Genomic DNA, 6,209 nt, shown 5'->3' with positions numbered 1-6,209 from the left:
TCTTGTTCTTTAAAAATTAATGGGTCAAGATAGCAAAATAGGTTTAAAAGCTAAACAATCACAGATATATATATGAATAGCCCTTAAGCATATGAAAACAAGTGCAATCTTGTAATTAGAGAAATACAAATTTCAATTGTACAGAGATATTTTTCATCTCAAAATTAGTTTAAAAGTGAAAATCGTTACAGTCATTGTTGAAGCTGAGGGTAACAGGCACTTGCATACATTTGTAGTAGTAATATAAATTAGAAAACTCTTATGCAGGGACATTTTGCAATTTCTAATAAATATACATATGAGCTTAGCTTAACAAATACGGAACACTTCACGAATTTGCATGTCATTCTCATGCGGGGGCCAGGCTAATCTCCATCCTTCCAATTTTAGTACATGTTCTGCTCTTACTGAGACAGATACGATTATCCTCATTATACAGCACAGGAAACCCAGACTCACAGAGGTTAAGTAACTTGACCAAAATGACACAATTACAAAACATCACAATTCTGGGTTTATCTCTGCAATTACAACAGCCCAATACAGTAGGATTGTTATCTCATGCTTATCAGAAGCTCTAATAGCTAATTACATATAAATTTGATGAACAAAAAAGAAAAATAATTACTCAGCAAGTGGCCCTTCCTTGATAGCAGCAGTTGAAGCGAATGATGTGAAGAGGGGTGGTATTTAGAGAGGTTTTGGCATTCTATAAAACAATTATCTTGGTCTCTGCAACAGGTCAATATCATGAAAAAGAAAGTTGGTGTATAGCATGTTTAGATTAAGAGAGGCAAAAATGCAAAGTGTCATCCTTGATTTTATTTGGCTTTGAGAAAACCAGCCATAGTAGACATGTTGCGGACAAATTGGGGAACTTGAATATGGATGGAGATAAAAATAAGGAATTATTATTAATTTTTTGTTATGTGTGATAATAGAATTATCCTTTGAAGGAGAATTTTTTTTTTTTTTTGAAGCTGCATGCTGAACTCTTTAGTGGTAAAATTTCATAATGTCTTTATTTTAAAATGTTTCAGCCAAACGATTTGTAGGTAGAGGATATGTGGCAAAATATTGGCAATTGCAGACTCTAGGTCTATGTATCATAGGTGTTCTTTGCAGTAGTATTTCTGTTTGTCTGTCTATTTGAATGTTTTCATAATCAATTATAGATGAAGGAAGAGGCCCTTGGGAATCCCTGACCTAAAGGGAGGCTCTCGAGCTATGCCATGGGGCTTGGTCCCTGGCCCTGTTACTTACAAAGACTGAGAGGAAGACAAGAAGACCAGATAATCAAATTGGGGAGGACTAATGACTGCTGGAACATAGATTCGGAAAGATGGTCACTGGCTGGAATCTGGCTAGAGGAACCTTAATAAGGAAGAAGATAGAGTCATGCGTACAGGTTTTAAAAAATTAATAGCCTAAGGAAAGCTGTTAGAACAGCAATTCTCACCAAAAGGACAAAAAAGCTTTAGTTGGTGGCAAGTCAAGGTGAGAGAATGAGGTGACACAGCTGCCAGGAAAACAAATTTCCTGTTAGTCTACATTTCTGGAAGCAGGTAATCCAGAAGGCAGGAGGTTGAGTCTCACAGTCACATCTAGCCAGGGCGCATCTGGAGTTTCCGATTCCACTCTAGGTGCCTTGTTTTGAGTGGCACTGGGGGTGGGTCTAGAGAGGGTGACTGGGCACTGCCGTATTGGCCAAAGAGCCTGGGGATCATAAGTTTAAAAAAGACTAAGAGGAACATGAGAGATGCCATCAAATACTTCAAGGGTTTTGTGCAAGACGGACTAGCCCTGTGTAGGCAGCTTCATAAAAAAGAACCAGATACACTTGTTACAATAAAATGAATTTTTGTAAAGATGCCAGGGAAGGACTGCGTTTGTTAAATGGAGAGCATTGTGTGCACCATTAATCGCTCCTGTTTCCCCGGTAAGAGAACAATGGTAAATTTGAGACAAAGAGAGAGGAAAAACAAGTAAAACTGCCTTGAAAAGTTTAAAACGCTTCCTAAGCTGAAGCATGTGTTTCTATTTGCCGGTAACATTTCAAGAGCAAAATTTCCAAGGGCCAGAGATAAAATTTATCTTTGCGCTGGATGCTTGCCTAAACTTCACGGTATTCAAGGACTGTGTTGTCCGTGTTCACAAAGACAAATAATTATGTTGACAGTTTATCAGGTTTACAATCCCAAAGCTAGACAGCCCCCTGTTGGCTTTTTAAAGTTTTTATTTACTTATTTGTTTGGTCTTCTTTTGTTTCTGAGTCAGTGAAACATTCATGTGGTTTAACATTCAAAGAATAGATAAAGAAATACTATGAAATATCCCCTCCCTCTGCCAATTTCTGCCCTCCAGCCATTCAGTTCCACTCCTCAGAGCCAACTAATGCTAACCAATATCTTGTTTCATGCACACCTTACTCTTTACCCAATTTTCTCAATGTGAGAGTCTAGGAAGCAAGGGTTTCCTGACTCTTTGGCTATGTGACCCATAGGATGCTCTCCTTTACACAAGAATAGAGCGGAATCCAACCCCAAGGGGTTTAGGAACAAGTATTCCTCGAAACAGCAAACATCTGCCAATGCCTAATTTCACTATTCTGCACTTCACTGGCCAGGCAGCGAAATGCCTCGCCAAAGAGTTTGCCGGGGGGGGGGGGGGGGGGGGGGGGGGGGAGATAACATTCTGTGAGGGTAAATACAGCTATTTCTCCTTCGGCCAACTTTACTGACAAGGTCACACAATTGCATCTTTGTTCCTGTCCAGAGAGCTCGGCGGTTGGTGCTATAGAAAACCTTATTGCTGATATCACTGGGGATTTATAGCGGAGAGTAAGTCATGCTTATTTACATATTGGCCTGTCCACATGCTTTTCATTTATGTGTATGTGTGTTATTTCTCCAGTTGAAATAAGTTCCTAATACCTAAATCCTTTGTACCCTCACTGCCCCCAACACCGGGAACTCAGCTCCTGTTTTCTCACATTGCTTGACAACCTAGGAATGGACTTTTCTTCTAAGTATCTTTCAAGTACGCCTCTTGGTAGCTCCTGTGGAGATATGCTGTCAGCATGAGATATCATTCTCATCCTCATTAAGTTAGACATGTTTTTAGAGAGATAAGAATTATATGTATTAAACAGGGACTGTACTTAACAAAGTGCTAAATTAAGGTGGGCTTGAGGAGAATGTGGTTGAAAAAAGACTGATCATCCCTGTTTTCTCTAGAGGTTAAATTATAACCATTTCTAAATATTCTAATTATCTTGATTCTTAAGGCTTTAGTTTATAGGTTTGTTAATATTAGAAACAAATTCTGTGCTTCTTCCTTTTCTTGGAAATCTTCTAGATTCTATTGGACAATACCCTCCTCATCCCTAAGACCTCCTTCAACCTGAGTAACTACGCCCAAACAGGACATTCCAAATAGGGCTTTCCTTAGGAGGGGACAAGGCAATTCTGCCAACTCTGTTCTACTCCTATTATCTGGAAGTCTTGGTTCCTGGACATAGGCAGGAAGCTGGGTGGCTCTGATGTGTAAAACCATGAGCTTTGACAGTCAGGCGCCAGGAAAGAGATGGGTGCCCCTGAGCAGAGCACATGGCAATAAAGGCCTACAGGACTTCCTAAGGTTAAACTGGGGACTGGAAGTGACAATGGCCTTGTGATATATGCCTGATTTCTTTTTTAAAGATCCAGCATGGATTTTCCTCAACACAGCATTTCTCTCCATTCTGGAGGGAAAGGAATTGTGCTGATTGTTTGGTTTTTAAGTTCCCTGTTAGGATGAAGGAGGATGGAAGAGTTGTCTATGAATTTTTATTATAACAAGAGTCATTTATTTTTAAAACAGCAAAATCAAGCATTAGCTTTGAATTAAAAAAAAAATCTACCCAAGATTATCCATTAAAAAAATTAATCTGAACTCTACCTGACTTTGAACCAGGAATAACATGATGACTGAAGAGACTGTCTGGGCCCATTCATGAAAGGTTTTTGGATGAAGCTTAGGAACATGCAGTAGGTAACGTAGTAAGTGACAAGTCCACTTTATTACCTCCAAGGATCCAACTCAGCATAGAAAAGATTGCATCAAGATGATGGCAGAGTCAACCATTTGACCCCCATAGTACAAAAAGAAACGAAGTTTGCTGTGCTTAAGATGATTTCTTATAAACATTACTAATGGTGAAAAAATCAGGCAGCATCCACATAGATCTCTTTGCAAGTTTAAATTGAAATGGTGGCATTGGGTTGGCCATGTGGAGAAAGCTATCAAGAGCTGGACTTCCCAACCTTCACCCTCAGTGCCACTACTCTCCAGGATGTGGTTGCAAGAGTAAAGTAAAAAGGAAGTTTGCCAGCTGCCTGACTGTTCAACAAAGCTGCTGATGGGACATCACTAGTATGCCAAGGTCACAATGGGTCCAGGTTTACCTCTCAGATTCTGGGAAATGAGTTCATACTAACCAAAACAAATAAACTAACAAGCATCCAGAGAGAGAAATGGAGAGTTCAGAGGGAATGAGAGTTCTTGTGCCAACCAGTCAACTCACTCTAGTCTCACCAGGACACTATTTGAGAAACCAAATTAAGGTTGTTAAGTAAACAATGTGAGCAAAGGGAGGCAAGGGATGCCAAAAGTTAATATAACCACACTTGGAAAACCTGCTGCTGCCCTCTCTTGAAGACCTCTGCCAAGAGACCAGAGTGCTTGGGTGGGTGAGTTAAAGCATCCTGGCATCCCTTTCCCTGCAAGGCCAGGGATGGAAGCGTATATCATGCGCACAAGAAGTTCTCAAAGTATAGTCTGGAGACCCTGCGGGTCTCTGATATTCTTTTGGGGTGTCTGTGAGGTCAAAATTATTTTCATAATAATACTAACATGTTATTTGCCTTGTTACTTTTCTTCTCTCCCAAGGCTACAGTGGAGTCTTCCAGAGGTTATATGACATGTGATAATGTCATCACTTTGACACTACTGGAAGGTGTGCTTGTGTATTACTGTGTTTATAACTTCCTCCATTTTAATTTCTAATGCGATAAATATCAGTAGATATAACCCACATTTTTAAAAAGATCTTTAGGGGGCACTTGGATGGCTCAGTCAGTTAAGCTTCCGACTCTTGATTTTGGCTCAGGTCATGATCTCAGGGTCATGAAATTGAGCCATGCATCGGGGCTCCACACTGAGCATGGAGCCTGCTTAAGATTCTCTCTACCTCCCCTCTACCTCTCACTGTCCCCTTCCCCGCCAGCGCTCTCGCTCTCTCTCTCTCTCTCTCAAAAAATTTAAAAACTTAAAAAATTTTTTTAAAAATTTAAAATAAATTAAAAAGATCTTTAGGGCTCTCAGTCTTTAAGAGTTTAAGAGTGTAAAAGGTTCCTAAGATGAAAAAATTTAAGAACCACTGATACAGACCATCATTCTCAGTCAGCACACTAGAACATTGGCAAACACCAGGATGTTATTCTTTTTGATGAAATTTTAGAAATACCCTTGTACTCCAGGCGGGGACTTTTTGAGATTTAGGAAGCATTCTATCTGACTAGGTATATAATATTCAAATTACCTCAAAAGCTCCAAATAATTGTGCTTGGGACATGTATCTCTCCCTAATTCAGGGGTATAGGTAGCCCAAATCCTTTTACTGGATACATTAATTTGCAAAACAAAAAAGAAGAAAGAAACATTTTTATCTATGATTTGTCTGTCCTTCAGCAATGATCTGAAGTGGGATCATAAAACATGCATGCCCTGAGAGGAAGTACATACTATTTTTGGAGTTATTGAACTCTAACTGAACTGAAACCAAGAATCATGACCTGCCATAAATATAGGGCAATCGAGTGAGTTTTCCTAGTTTTTGGGGGGTTGTTTTTAAATGTGTGTGTGTGTGTGAGTATAAGAAATGAGGTCAATTTAGGTACCAGGCCATTTGTTAAAGATTCCTGAAGCCCATTCTTCAAATACAGTCAGCACAGAGGTTGGTTCTCACATGTGGGTCCAGTGTCCATTTAGCCAGGATCCTGGGATTCCGCAAGGCCATTGCATCCTAAAGAATGGAAGGAACCTTTTTTTATAGGAGCCCTCCTGAAGCTGATATGGAGCATTTGTGCCTATAAATATAATATTTGCAAGCCTAGAGTTTTCCTCTGTCTCCTTCACATTGCTGACACATGGACCAAGACAGAGTTGGA

General features: G+C 39.7%; 1 non-coding gene across 1 annotated transcript; it reads right to left on the bottom strand.

Moving 5' to 3' along the window:
• Positions 1-312: 312 nt before the first annotated feature.
• LOC118524159 (U6 spliceosomal RNA) lies at positions 313-414 on the bottom strand. Its single transcript, XR_004911459.1, has one exon. It is a non-coding gene; the product is annotated as a U6 spliceosomal RNA (small nuclear RNA).
• Between the last annotated feature and the right edge of the window lie 5,795 nt (positions 415-6,209).

This window comes from Halichoerus grypus, chromosome 7, assembly GCF_964656455.1.
Source record: "Halichoerus grypus chromosome 7, mHalGry1.hap1.1, whole genome shotgun sequence".
Classification (NCBI taxonomy): Eukaryota; Metazoa; Chordata; class Mammalia; order Carnivora; family Phocidae; genus Halichoerus; species Halichoerus grypus.
Note: the sequence above shows the minus strand (reverse complement) of the source record. Positions and strands in the feature narration are given on the sequence as shown.